Here is a 15,730-nt window from a genome sequence, read left to right on the forward strand (position 1 = left end):
ACTGGGGCAATACTGGAGACCATGGGGCAGAATGCTGGACACACTGGGGCAATACAGGAGACTATGGGGCAGATTGCCGGACACACTGGGGCAATACTGGAGACCATGGGGCAGAATGCTGGACACACTGGGGCAATACTGGAGACCATGGGGCAGAATGCTGGACACACTGGGGCAATACAGGAGACTATGGGGCAGATTGCTGGACACACTGAATGCTGGAGACCATGGGGCAGATTTCAGGACACATCGAGGCAATGCTGGAGACCCTGGGGCAGACTTCTGGACATACTGGGGCAATACTGGAGACCATGGGGCAGATTGCTGGACACACCGGGGCAATACTGGAGACCATGGGGCAGATTGCTGGACACACTGGGGCAATACTGGAGACCATGGGGCAGATTGCTGGACACACTGGGGCAATACTGGAGACCATGGGGCAGAATGCTGGACACACTGGGGCAATACTGGAGACCATGGGGCAGAATGCTGGACACACTGGGGCAATACTGGAGACCATGGGGCAGAATGCTGGACACACTGGGGCAATACTGGAGACCATGGGGCAGATTGCTGGACACACTGGGGCAATACTGGAGACCCTGGGGCAGATTTCTGGACACATTGAGGCAATGCTGGAGACCCTTGGGCAGACTTCTGGACACACTGGGGCAATGCTGGACACTGGGGCAGATTGCTGGACACACTGGGGGTAATATGCTGGACACACTGGGGCAGACTGCTGGACACACTGGGGCAATGCTGGACACTGGGGCAGATTGCTGGACACACTGGGGGCAGTGCTGGACATACTGGGGCAGATTGCTGGACACACTGGGGGTAATATGCTGGACACACTGGGGCAGATTGCTGGACAACATGGGGGTAATATGCTGGACACACTGGGGCAGATTGCTGGACACACTGGGGGCAGGACTTGAGGCATGGGCAGAATGTAGATACGGGGCATGATTGGAGACATGGGGCAGGATTGGATCATGGGGCAGGACGGATACGATGGAGGCTGGTGGGGCAGGATGGGGAGATCATATGGGGTAGAATGGATACTCATGAGGGCAGGATGCGAGAACATATGGCTGGAGCCAGGAATGAGATAAACGGGGCCAGGGTGGGGAATAGTATTACCATAGGGGCAAATTAAGGGATATTATTACTGCAGTGATGTATTTATTTTATTTTTTGAGTATACTGTTTTAAATGGGGGGCAGGCCTGTTACTGTGCAGAGTGACACTATATCACCTTTTTTCCTTCATGTGATGTAATGTAGAAGTTGTGAAAAATTAAGTAATGTGTTCTGCAAGCGGAGCTCGAGATAACTGTGTTATTTCCTGCAGAAACGAGTCCTGGCTGGAAGGAATGATGGCGGTCTGTGCTGGATGAAAGATGAAGGACTTCACCTAGAGACGTCACTGGTGAGTCAGTGTTACCTATACACTGACACTATACACTGTATACTATATAGAGGTCCTGTGTATAATGTCACCAGTGATCTCTGTATTACCTCTACACAGACACTGCATACTAAGTACAGATCTCCTTTGAATACTGGCACTTATGGTGATAGTATTGTGTTTTGTTTTTTTTATTACTGATCAGTATTGTAGTATTCAGTCACTATGTGGTGGTAATATGTGGTCTGGAAATGGTGTTGTGGTATTTGTCCCTTGTATGTAGTATTATTCGGTCACTATGTGGCCTGGTCATGATGTGGTGGTATTAAGTCACAGGTTTGGCATGTGGGGGTGACACCATTAGGCCCAGTTTAAGTTCTACAAAACAGGAAAACCATTTTTGGTAACCTTTGTGTGTATTGAGCCGGGGGAGGGAGGGGGGGGGGGGGGGGGGGGCGCCAAACTCGGGAACAGCCCCGGGCGGCAAAAGCTCTAGCTACGCCTCTGTTTAGAGTCTGTTAGATATTATATAAATACCTTACAATGAAAGTGTCATATTAGTGCAAAATGTCATGACATCTAATGGGCTAAATGATAAGAAGCCCATATAATAATAGGCTTCTTAATTCATACCACACAGTAAAGACATAATGTCATATTGGTACATGTAATGAGCGATACAGTAAGAAGCTCATGTAGTAATAGGCTTAATCAATGTAAAAAAATCCTGATCGTTTTGTACAATTACACCTTACACCCATATAGGTAATATAGGACTGAAATATGGCACACATGAACATATGGATGTTACCTAAAGGAGAATGCTGCAAGGAACAGTGAGGCTGTAAGTCTGTCTGCGTTCCCCTCACACCCAACCAGTGCAATGTTTAGGTAACATCCACATTTATATGAACTTGAGTTGCATACCTTAGGGGATGGGTGCATGAGCGGAGAGGCAGCCTCTTTGGGGGGTCCTCATTCAGTGTGGTACCAGTGCAGAGCGTTTTTGACTGCACTCGCATACTGATACCATTGGACTTACGTGCGCTATATGTGGGGATATTGCATTTAATGTCAGCGGTGTGGTTTACTATATAGCAGCCTTTCAGAAGAGTATTGCACCTCCAGTGTAAAGCATTATATATTTTTTTATTGCTATGGTTACCACTGCCATTTCTGTCCACACTTTTATCGTCTGATATTTCTCCAGATCTACATCAGCTAGCGTCACCTTCCTCCCCCTCTCCAACCTTTTTGATCTATATATTAATTTGCTGTGCATCACTCCCCTCTTTTTTGGAGACTTTGTTCTCTGTCTTTTCAATTGTTTTTATATATTGATATTTAATAACCTGACTCCTTGTTTTATTATTCGAGTTAGAATTGTTGGACCATCATTGATAAAGTATAATGCACTCCCCGTAGGCCTATATATAGTATAATGCACTCCTTATAGACCTCTACATATAGTATAATACACTCCCCATAGACCTATATTTAGTATAATGCACTCCTTATAGGCCTCTAGATATAGTACAATGCACTCCCCATAGGCCTTTATAGAGTATAATGCACTCCACATACAGTAGGCCTCTATAGAGTATAATGCAGTCCCCATAGGCCTCTATACAGTATAATGCACTCCCCATCTGCCTCTGTATAGTATAATGCTCTCCCCATAGGCCTCCATGCAATATAGTGCACTCCCCATCTGCCTATATATAGTATAATGCACTCCCCAAATGCCTACTTATAGTATAATGCACTATAATGAACTATCGCTTTGTACATATGTACGTATATTTATATAAATATTTATATATGTTTCTATATTTATTTAGACTGAATATATATGTATGTGCAGCGCCCCAGAGATCTGGTCGTTGCAGTATGACACTCTGCCACTAAGGGGAGTGGCGGTACGTCTGATGGCACTGAAGGAATTCTCCTGACCAGGTATCACCAGAACACATTACACTTCACACTCCGGCCACTAGGGGGAGCAAAAGGCTTTATTTATTGGGCCACTCCTCACACTGGTAAAACTAGGGGCTGGGGAGGAAGTTAGTCAGAAGCTGACTGGGTTGGATTCAGGCAACATCCCGTGGCAGGGGGTGTTGCAGGGAGAAGACACATGGGGGGTCCCTGTCAGGTGTGGGAACCTGGCAGGTGCCTAGCGAACAGAACAGAACGTTACGGAGCCGCGCCTGCACCTCCTGCGGCGGCATCCTAAGAAAGAGATAAGAAGGGAAGGATATTGTGGAACAGTGTAAACGAGATCAAGCACAAAGGAGAGCCAGTAAGAGTCGTGCCGTGAGACCGAGGCAACATCTTACTGAGGCATGTAGCCGGTGGCCGGAACACCGCGGGAGTAACTGACTTCAGGCCTTACTTCGAACTCCGCAGGATAGTTAATTATAGGTTGGCTGTCTACCTTAAATTTCCTAAGAAGGCATAGGGGGCAACATTGGGAGAGGGGCGTCTCTAGGGTCCCGGAAGACCTCCAAGCCTTCCCGTCATACGTTGTGCGTCCTAGCCAAAACATACCTGGGGGACGAGAAACTAGTAACATCTGGAACTAAAGAGAGAGAGAGCTGTAGAGAGCGACGAACGAGAACAGCAGTTGTGAGGACTATCCCGAATGCTCAGCAGGGTAGGACTACAACACACAGGCGCTAGTGGTAGGCAACGATTTCCATCTGTGAAGGAAACTCTGGAAGTGCCCATCGGACCGGCCAGTCTCAGAGAGCCCTGTTAAACGTGCTCTGGATTGAGGATCCTGAAGTCTTCAGTAAAGAGGTAAAGAGACTGCAACCTTGTGTCCTCGTTATTGACTGTACCTCACACCATCACCATCTACCTTACTGGGAAGCCCTGGGGACATACTTCACCTGTGGGAAGGTACACCATCCAGCTGCCATTCCATCACCCCAGCAGACCCCACAGCAGCGTCGGTCACCCTGACCGAAGACCACAGGTGGCGTCACAAACCCCTGACAGACTGTACCACCTTTATTGGACGCCCCTTAGCAGGGTCGTGGACCGGGTCTAGCCACCGTGACAGCCTCAGAACCGAACCAGAGAGGCCCGGTACCGAAACGCGTGGCCCTGTGTCTGGGGGCGATCCATATGTATTATAATTCCTTTTGGACACTTACTATTATTATAACCCCCTATGCACCTGATATATATTATGCCACTTTGAAGCCACACCTGCCTTTCCTGTATTTGTTTTTCTTTTTCCCCATTTATAATATTTCATGTGTTTTAATATCTAGGTTTTTTATTGTGTTAAAAATAAAATGTAACATTTTGTAACCAATCTTAAAAAGTGTCAGCTTTGGTGACAGTTATAGATATTGCTTTTTATTGGTATCTATTATTGAGTTCACTTATTGGTGTTGATGTACATATGTACATGTACAGATTAGGACTAGGGAGCAGTATAATCTCCATGCACGGCCATACAGGCTACATGTATATGTGTTTAATTCTGCTACACAAAATACACATCATGACATTTGCAGAAATTGTTGAATTCTACATACAATTTAGATTACAAAGTAACACAATAATCTGAAGCACATTTTATGCATTTTCTGAATGCTTTATTTATCCCTTTGTTAATTTATGCTGCAGTTCACTGTAGGTGTCATACTCAGAGGTTGCACATTTATACAATTGATGGTTTCCTTACACAATTGAATGGGGCTAGCAACGTCCCAGCTAAATTTATTAAACTGGGGCCTGGTTGCCTTGTTGTTACCTCGTCATTAATAGTTTGTGTATCGATTGTCCGTAGATTTAGTATTTTCTCTTGAGTTTGAGTTGCTACACTTGCAGTCTCCGTTGCTGTCTGCTCAGTTTGGATCGCAGTATCGTTGAGATCGCTCTTTCTTGGCACTGATGGCATTGAAAAATGGTGGAAATTTTGGAACGGATGAGCTGCTTCAAGATCTAGCCTTTTTAAGTCTCGTTTCTCATAATATTCATGAGTAATTGATCCATGACACAGCAAATATAGGTGTAAACATATATAATATCCTAACACTAGTGCTATTGAGAAACAAAGGATGCCATCGATGAAAGATATAATAAGAATCCCAATAGCAAGTGTTTCAGGAAAAATAAGCCAGCTGCTGGTAGATGAGTCCATCTTCACCCATGGCTTGTGGCAGTAGATGGAGAACACAAACAGAGAGATGATGGCCAGGCATGTTGTGCCTAAGAAAGCGGTCACAATGGAATTATAGTAAAACCAAATATTTCTGCCTCCTAGACAGGTATTAAAAATTCGGGAATGGTGATCGAAGTTAAAGACATCTTTTCCACAAATTTTACAAAATCGAATCTTCTCTTTATCAAATGTCACAGGTATTATGTGGCAGTGAATCTTCTTTGGTTTAGTTTCCTTGGCCTCCTTTACACTGACTGCCTCCTTAGGATCTACACAAGAGGAGTCAGTAGAAATTGTAAGGGTATGGAAAACAAAATGTAGAGCGAATAAGATGCCTAGAATTCCGTTACAGGCAGATTGCCAGGCGCATGGCAGTATGGGAAGAATAAATCCAAAAGCCGTGATACCCAAATATAAGTATAGAACCCAACTGGCAATTTGGAAGGGATGCCATGGCCACTGTAGTCCGTCCTCACGCTTTCTGCGTTGGTGATCCACTTTTGAAGTTGGCATTACTTATGTGTCAATATTTCTTTGAATTTGCTGAAGAAAACGGCATCCTTGCACTTCTCACATAAAGCTTGGCTCTAAAACACGTCTGTCTTGTATAGATGAAACAGAATGTCTGGGAACTGTCCCACAACTAATAGCACATCCTATTGTGAGGTCACAGGATTCTAATGGAACCTTCCGACCTGTATATGGCACCATAGTGCAGCCACTATTAGTCTGTAATGGGAGGGTGTATATAGATCTACTGTATATTCCTCACTAGATACAACTATCTAGTACACTAAAATGCAAACCTTATTACATCGGTCCTACATACACCTCTATGCAGGAGCTCCCATAACATTTAGAATAAGTGAATAGAATTATATAATATGCAGCTATTGTTTTTGCAGTCCCCCATAAATATTCAGTGAGGCTGAGGTCAGGTGAGATCCATAACATTCAGGACTCACTGGAAAGCTTGGACCCGTGTCTTAGGTTATTATCCTGTTGCAGTATGAGTCCTTTATGTCATCAGGTTCAGGTCAATTGGCCCCAGATCTCCAATTCAGGAATGCAAAAATACCCATAGACTTGAGAATTCCCACCATCATATTTTGGTCTTCTGTAATATTAATCTTTCTAGTTCTGCCATAATTGTCAGCATTATTAAGTAGGACTTTTGTTTTTTCATCGATTCACTGTGAAATGTTCATATGACTAAGCTCATGCCATAGATCTCACCTTGGTAGGTTCTGCGGAAGGGACTAATCATTCCATAAGTGTGAAATTTGGCTCTGCCCTCATCACAAGGTGAGTGGGACTGGTGATGTCATTTCTACCAATATCACACGGGCCACGTGCATGAGCAGCAGGTATCGCCTACATGGCCGAATCACTGATTAATTATATAATTTAAAGGTATCAAATCATATTATCAACTAATTAGATAACTGACTTGTCCAGAATGTCCATGTGTCAAATCAGCTAAATTAAACAGTCCCAGCATTGTGAGTGACATTTTATGGAATATCATCGACTACAGGTGAGTCGAACCCTCATCGATCTGCTACTGATAACCTATCCTGTGATTGGGTCATCCAATACCAATGTTGGAACAACCCCTTTAAGAAAATCTGACAATTCTTGTCACAATATGCAAGTGTGAGTAGTTAAGTAAAGCAAAAAACTTTTTTGTTTTTAATTAAAGTTTAATTGAAAAAAAAAAAGGTCTCATATGCACACTATGGGCCTGATTCGTCAAGACCGGAGTTGTAAACATCAATCTTTAGGAGGCGATGTGCTGAAGTCCGACGCTCCTGATTCATGAAGAGGTGGACGTGTGGCCTTCACTTCAGAGTGTGTTTCACCACAAATCCTACTCCAGTCCCTACTAGAGTAAGATTTGTGTTGTAGTGAACACCGCCTCTCATCCTGATGTTTTACAAGCAGTGGTCGCCGCGCCAGTCTTGCACCAACTCTGCCAACTTTATCAGAGTTGGGCAAAAATGGCGAGAAAACACCAAAATTCGCAAAATATTAGCACAGTTTTAAGTTAGGCCAAAATTATGCAACTCTTCAAAGCTTCTCATGCCAGAATATTGGAGTAAAAGCTTTCATGAATCGGGCCCTGTATATATATATATACAGTATATATATATATATATGTATATATATATATATATATATATTGTAGGGGTTACACTCGCTCAGGTGCGACGGCTGACACTCAGGAGGCACGTTCCATTAAAAGTTCAGAGGGTTTATTGCTTCATAAACCACATAGCAGATAACAGAAATCAAATAGCCTTTAGCTCAGGAACAGAAAATACAAGTGTCCAGTCCTTCAGGCTCAGTCCTGGAGCGTTAAAACACTCTGGAGGGTTTCACCTCCACCCACATCTGCTGTGTTAAACATTAGCCTTTCTTTTATAGGTCTAACCACACCTAGGAACCCATCACATGATTAGACATGTGGTTATGACATCACCACAGGTCCTGAAACACACATAGATAGGCAGGGTTATGATACAGCGACAAGCCAACTATGTGACACATATCTCCCGTCGACTATACAACCTTTAGCCACGCTACATACTTCCCCCCTATGCCTAAAGCCGTGGGGCTTGGCACTTTCTACCACTAGACAAGGGATTCTTGATAGGGCATCAGCATTACCGTGCAGCTTCCCGGCCCTATGTTCCACATGGAAATTGAAGTCCTGCAGGGCTAAGAACCAACGGGTGACCCTAGCATTTCTTCCCTTCGTTTCCCTCATCCATCTAAGTGGGGCATGGTCGGATATCAGTCTAAATTTACGTCCCAGCAGATAGTACCGTAACGTGTCCACCGCCCACTTTATGGCCAAACACTCCTTCTCTACGACTGAGTAATTCTTTTCAGACGAGGATAGTTTCCTACTCAGATAGAGAACAGGATGCTCCTCTCCATGTAGCTCTTGGGAAAGGACTACTCCTACCCCAACATCTGACGCATCTATTTGAAGAATAAACTCTTTCTTAAAATTTGGGGCCATCAGAACGGGTTGCTTACACAGAGCCTCTTTCATTTCTTGGAAGGCTGACTGTCTCTTCGGACCATTTAACCATTACTGATTTCGTCCCCTTTAGCAGATCAGTCAGAGGCGCAGCCACCGTGGCGAAGTTTGGGATGAACCTCCTGTAATATCCCACAATCCCCAGAAAGGCTTTAACTTGCTTTTTGGAGAGTGGCTTTGGCCATGTTTGAATTGCCTCCACTTTACTGATTTGGGGTTTTATTTCTCCACGACCCATTATATATCCTAGGTACTTAGCTTCTTCCTTACCCAAGGCACACTTCGTTGGGTTTATTGTAAACCCCGCCTCTCTTAGAGCATCAAACACCGTTTGGACTTTTTCCAGATGACTCTCCCAGTCCGGCCTAAAGATGATGATATCATCCAGGTACGCAGCAGCGTATGGCTTATGGGGTGCAAGGACTATGTATGGAAGGTGTTTCCATACAGATGACGCCCCATTGCAGACAATTTGAAAACTTGGGAATCATTTGAGCGGCCATACGCGCCAATATCCACCGCTATAAATTTGTATTCCGCATCGGCAATGGCCAACAGCACAATGGAGAAGTATTTTTTATAGTTGAAATATTCCTAGCCAGAACCAGCCGGTTTCACGATGCGGATATGTTTCCCGTTCACTGCGCCCACGTAATTGGGAAACTGACACACTTGCTGGAATTTCTCGGCTACTTCCAACCAACTCTCCATTGTGGGATGTGGTATAAATTCACCGTGCAAAGAGTCCCACAGTGCACGGCAGATGTGCTTGACAATTCTGGAGATGGTGGAAATCCCGAGTCTGAACTGGAAATGCAGTGAGAGCAGGAATTCTCCAGTTGCATGAAATCTGTGAATAAAAGCAAGGCAAAAATTGCTACAAAATACCAGCAATAACATGATAGTTAGAAGTCAGCTTTGACAGTAGGAGATACAATAAAAATTATTCCTAAAAAGATCACTAAAAACTATTCTAAAAAAAAACACCAGCAACAACATTAACCCCTTTACCCCAAAGCCTGTTTTCACCTAAGTGACAGGGCCAATTTTTACAATTCTGACTACTGTCACTTTATGAGGTCATAACTCTGAAACACTTCAACGGATCCTGGTGATTCTGACATTGTTTTCTCGTGACATATTGTACTTTATGATAGTGGTAAAACTTCTTCGATATGATTTGCATTTATTTGTGAAAAAAACAAAAATTTGTCGGAAATTATGAAAATTTAGCAATTTTCAAAATTTAGTTTTATGCCCTTAAATTAGAGAGTTATATCACATAATATAGTTAATAAACAACATTTCCCACATGTCTGCTTTACATCAGCACAATTTTTGAAACATAATTTTTTTTTGTTAGGGAGTTATAAGGGTTAAAAGTTGACCAGCGATTTCTCATTTTTGCAACAAAATTTGCAAAACCATTTTTTTTACGGACCACCTCACACTTGAAGTGACTTTGAGGGGTCTATATGACAGAAAATGCCCAAAAGTGACACCATTCTAAAAACTGCACCCCTCAAGGTACTCAAAACCACATTCAAAAAGTTTATTAACCCTTCAGGTGCTTCACAGGAATTTTTTGAATGTTTAAAAAAAATTGAACATTTAACTTTTTTTCACAAAATTTTTACTTCAGGCCCAGATTGTTTCATTTTACCAAGGGTAACAAGAGAAATTGGACCACAAACGTCATTGTACAATTTGTCCTGAGTACGCCGATACCCCATACGTGGGGGTAAACCACTGTTTGGGCACATGGCAGAGCTCAGAAGGGAAGGAGCACCATTTGACTTTTCAATGCAAAATTGGCTGGAATTGAGATCGGAACTCGTGTCGCATTTGGAGAGCCCCTGACGTGCCTTAACAGTGGAAACCCCCAACAAATGACCCCATTTTGGAATGAAGACCCCCTAAGGAACTTATCTAGATGTGTGGTGAGCACTTTTAACCCCCAATTGTTTCACTAAAGTTTAGAATGTAGCGGTGTGAAAATTAAAAAAATAATTTTTTCTTTCCACAAAATGATGTTTTAGCCCGCAATTTTTTTTCTCCAAGCGTAACAGGAGAAATTGGACCACAAAAGTTATTGTCCAATTTGTCCTGAGTAAGCTGATACCCCATATGTGGGGGGGAACCACCGTTTGAGTGCATGGCAGAGCTCGGAAGGGAAGGAGCGCCGTTTGAAATGCAGACTTAGATGGATTAGTCTGCAGGTGTCATGTTGCATTTGCAGAGCCCCTGATGTACCTAAACAGTAGAAACCCCCACAAGTGACCCCATATTGGAAACTAGACCCCCCAAGGAATTTATCTAGATGTGTTGTGAGAGCTTTGAACCAACAAGTGTTTCGCTACAGTTTATAACGCAGAGCCGTGAAATTAAAAAATATTTTTTTTCCACGAAAATTATATTTTAGCCCCCATGTTTTTATTTTCCCAAGGGTAACAGGACAAATTAGACCCCAAAAGTTGTTGTCCAACTTGTCCTGAGAACGCTGATACCTCATATGTTGGGGGGAATGTTATGAACTGGTGGTTCAGAAGCACAATGGACCTGATGGTTAAGAGCACACAAAGTGACCTGATAGTTACTAATAACATAGGACGAGCTCTGAGACGTGGGAACTCTGCTGACCGCAATCCCTAATCCTATCACACCACACTAGAGGTAGCCGTGGAGTGCTCCTGACCAGACCTAGGCGCCTCGGTCACAGCCTGAGAAACTACAGTCATGGCCAGAAGTTTTGAGAATGACACCAAAATTATATTTTCACATGATCTGCTGCCCTCTGGTTTTTATTAGTGTTTGTCTGATGTTTATATCACATACAGAAATATAATTGCAATCATATTATGAGTACCAATAGGTTATATTGACAGTTAGAATGAGTTAATGCAGCAAGTCAATATTTGCAGTGTTGACCCTTCTTCTTCAAGACCTCTGCAATTCTCCCTGGCATGCTCTCAATCAACTTCTGGACCAAATCCTGACTGATAGCAGTCCATTGTTGCATAATCAATGCTTGCATTTTGCCAGAATTTGTTGGTTTTTGTTTGTCCACCCATCTCTTGATGATTGACCACAAGTTCTCAATGGGATTAAGATCTGGGGAGTTTCCAGGCCATGGACCCAAAAGCTCTATGTTTTGTTCCATGAGCCATTTAGTTATCACCTTTGCTTTATGGCAAGGTGCTCCATCATGCTGGAAAAGGCATTGTTGGGCGCCAAACTGCTCTTGGACATTTGGGAGAAGTTGCTCTTGGAGGACATTCTGGTACCATTCTTTATTCATGGCTGTGTTTTTAGGCAAGACTGTGAGTGAACCGATTCCCTTGACTGAGAAGCAACCCCACACATGAATGGTTTCAGGATGTTTTACAGTTGGCATGAGACAAGACTGGTGGTAGCGCTCACCTCTTCTTCTCCGAATAAGCTGTTTTCCAGATGTCCCAAACAATCGAAAAGGGGATACATCAGAGAAAATGACTTTTCCCCAGTCCTCAGCAGTCCACTCCCTGTACCTTTTGCAGAATATCAGTCGGTCCCTGATGTTTTTTCTGGAAAGAAGTGGCTTCTTTGCTGCCCTCCTTGAAACCAGGCCTTGCTCAAAGAGTCTCCGCCTCACAGTGCGTGCAGAAGCAGGTCGTGACATCATGCACTATGGTAGGGAACTCAAAGTCAGCTACCAGCTCCTAAGCCGGCTTTAGAAGATGGCCCTACGAGGGAGAAGGTGAAAAGTATCTTTTTTTAATGCATTGGATAACAGAACAGGGCCAAGTATACCAGGCTGGGGCATAGTATACCAGGAAATGGATCAAGATGGGGCACATTACACAAGGATGGGGAACAGTATAGCAAGAGGGGACTATGATGGAGAACATTACACCAGGAAGGGGGCCAGGATGCGAAAAACTATACCAGGAAGGGAAGCCAGAATGGTGGATAGTGGATACTATACCAGAAAGGGGGCCAGGATAGAGCACATTATATCAGCATGGAGTTCATTATACCAGGAAGGGGTCCAAAATGGGGGACATTATCCCAGGCTGGGGCACATTTTTGTTATTCACATCACCCTATCTTTATTACATAGAGTCCTCTCTGACCAGGAGACAGGTCTATTAGCGGCCTTCATCAGAAATGAAACTTTGACATCTTCCATCAGCCGTCATTTCATTATACATCTAACAACAGATGACAGTATGTAATAAAGAAGAGGGTGCTATAAATAACAAAAATAACAAGAAAATCCAATATGTAAGGGATGATGCTGTAGATAACAAGAGAGGGCATTATGTAATAGGGGGCATCAATATTATTAACTAACTAACCAACTAACCAACAAGACTGGGGGGCTTGCCCAGGTAAGCACGCAGGGGGGCATACAGGTACTGAATCTGTCTACACATGTTCTCTCTAGGGATCAGATCGATGTTCTTAGTAGGGGTCTTACATTCTCTCCCACTAACTCGTTTGATTATTTTTCCGCAGTAAAAGACCTTCACTTGTTTTCCCAGAAGTTAATTCTCAAAAAACTACATACGAGCAGGAGTCCTATTGCTGATATGAGTGATATTGAAAGGAATACTCTCCGGGATTTGGAGGATTTGCTTGAGGAGCAGGATGCCCTTGATCCAAGTAAGTTCCCCCCTTCCGCCCGTCCCAGATCTGCCAGGTTCCCCCCCCTTGTCCTTATCTCCTGCGGTTGAGATTTTTACTAAATTGGTCAGCGAGGACCTTAAAAAACTGTCCTCGCGTCGAATGTATGACAACCTTACCGCTAGGCAGCGTGTGGCCATCAAACAACTTCAATCATGGAAAGATGTAGTATTTAAACCAGCGGACAAGGGGGGGAACGTGGTGATCTGGCCGTGCGTGAAGTATGAACGGGAAGCCTTTCGGCAACTTAGGGATCCTCACACTTACCTCAAGCTCTCCTCCAACCCTACAGAGTCTTTCTTACGGGAATTACAAAATATCCTCATTGATGCATTGGAGGGTAATATCATTACCAAGCAGGTGTTTGACGGATTAATGGTCAGGTCCCCTAGAGTCCCGACTCTGTATCTATTGCCCAAGGTACACAAGGATGCCCTTGACCCCCCAGGGCGTCCTATAGTGTCTGGTATGGATGGTATGTGTAACCCCATATGCCAATTTGTTGACTATTATCTCAAACCTTTGGTGGAGACCTTACCTTCTTACATTAAGGACACTTCGGACGTCCTGGCGAGGGTCGACGGCATCCTTGTGGACCATGATACGATTCCTGTTACAGCCGACGTCGAGAGTTTATATACGTGCATTGATCACTCCCATGGATTGGATGCTGTTCGCCACTTTTTGAGTGCCTCCGATCTGGACGGCCCTCTATGTGAGCTAATCCTCGAGCTGGTGGAATACATCTTGACCCACAACTTTTTTATTTTTAAGGACAATTTTTATCTACAGAAACGCGGCACAGCCATGGGCGCGGCGTGTGCGCCCTCGTACGCCAACCTGTTCCTGGGCGCCTGGGAGAGGGAGATCTTTGGCGACGAGGGCCCACCGTCCGCTGCCCATGTGCTGTGCTGGCATCGTTATATCGATGACATTCTGTTCCTTTGGGGTGGGTCTGTCCACCAGCTCGAGGATTTCATGAGGCCTTAATGATAACATACTGAATATACGTTTGACCTATGTCTTTAGTACTGTGATGGTTGACTTCCTTGACGTCCGTCTGGAAATTGATTAAGAACGGCGCATCCAGACTGACGTCTTTAGGAAACCGACCTCGGTCAACTCTTTGCTACATGCCACCTCTGCTCACCATCCAGCCACCGTGAGGGCCGTCCCAGTCGGACAGTTTCTCAGAATGCGGCGTATCTGTTCCTCTGAAACAAAATTCGAACAACAGGCCGGTGACCTTAAACAGAGATTTAGGGCCCGTGGTTACAGCCATAGGTCCATCAAAGCCGGCTATGATCGAGCGAGGACTACTCCACGGAGTGATCTTTTGCACGGTACCTCTCGACGTCGGCAGGAAGATAAGGGCGGATTAATAAGATACATCACCTATAATCACGAGTGGGAGAACATGCGCTCTATTTTTGCTAAACATTGGCCTGTGTTACATACTGAGCCCTCCCTGCGTGCTGTCCTGGGGAATTTTCCTTTAATGACCCCTAAAAGGTGTAAGAGCCTGAATGATATGAACATTCCAAATTAGACATCGCATAACTTGTAATACCACTAATGTCATCTATTAGGCGACTTGCCCATGCCCAAAAATATATGTCGGGCTTACCACTCGTGAACTTAGGGTTCGGGTACGTGAGCATGTGCGGGACATTGGCGCGGCCAGGACAGCGCCCACTTTAGCAGACTTGAAAACAATTCCACGCCACTTTAGGCAGTACCATAATTGTAATGACAAGCTACTTTCTGTCAGGGGGATTGACGCCCTTCACCTTGGTATTAGAGGTGGTGACTATAAGAAACGACTCGCACAGATTGAGTCGAAGTGGATCGTTCTGCTTGAAACCTTGACGCCCAGGGGCCTCAATGAATCCTTGAGCTTCGCCCCCTATCTCTAGCGTAGCTTTACATGAGTCCCTGTTGAGTCCTATCTCTGTCCATCTGGATTTTTTGTTTTTATTTCTTTTATTGTATTTCATTGATTTTAACTTTTTGTCATTTTTTCCATAGTAATATATTTTGCATACGGCTCTTTTCTGATCCCGGCTCGTGTGGAGTGAATGCTCCATATAATCTTTGCCATCCGTTGAATATTTATGTGAGACCGCACAGTGCTTATCTCCCGGCAACTTTGAAGACATCATGGACAATGTACACAGGCACACACCCACATTTAATATATGTTTATGTATATCATGTTTGTGTAAATGATGCTGTCCATATATTATTTTTGCCTTTATATATATATCTATATTGGTGTCTCCCATGTGGGTCTCTGTGCCTTATGTGTCATTATTTCCCCCCCCCCCTTAACATAGGCGATATATAGGTTCTGTAACTGATGCACGGTTATATGGTGTGCCAGGGTTTGTTGGCAGTATGATACTATATATTTTTGATACCAT

General features: G+C 44.0%; 1 long non-coding RNA gene across 1 annotated transcript in view; it reads left to right on the plus strand.

Annotated features, from left to right (window-relative positions):
- Positions 1 to 2,365, plus strand: part of LOC138665086 (uncharacterized) — a 77,240-nt gene extending 74,875 nt beyond the window's left edge. The window contains exon 3 of the long non-coding RNA XR_011318425.1: positions 2,182 to 2,365. This is a non-coding gene — a long non-coding RNA (uncharacterized lncRNA). The remainder of the gene's footprint in view (positions 1 to 2,181) is intronic.
- The last annotated feature ends 13,365 nt before the right edge of the window (positions 2,366 to 15,730 follow it).

This window comes from Ranitomeya imitator, chromosome 1 (genome assembly GCF_032444005.1).
Source record: "Ranitomeya imitator isolate aRanImi1 chromosome 1, aRanImi1.pri, whole genome shotgun sequence".
Classification (NCBI taxonomy): domain Eukaryota; kingdom Metazoa; phylum Chordata; class Amphibia; order Anura; family Dendrobatidae; genus Ranitomeya; species Ranitomeya imitator.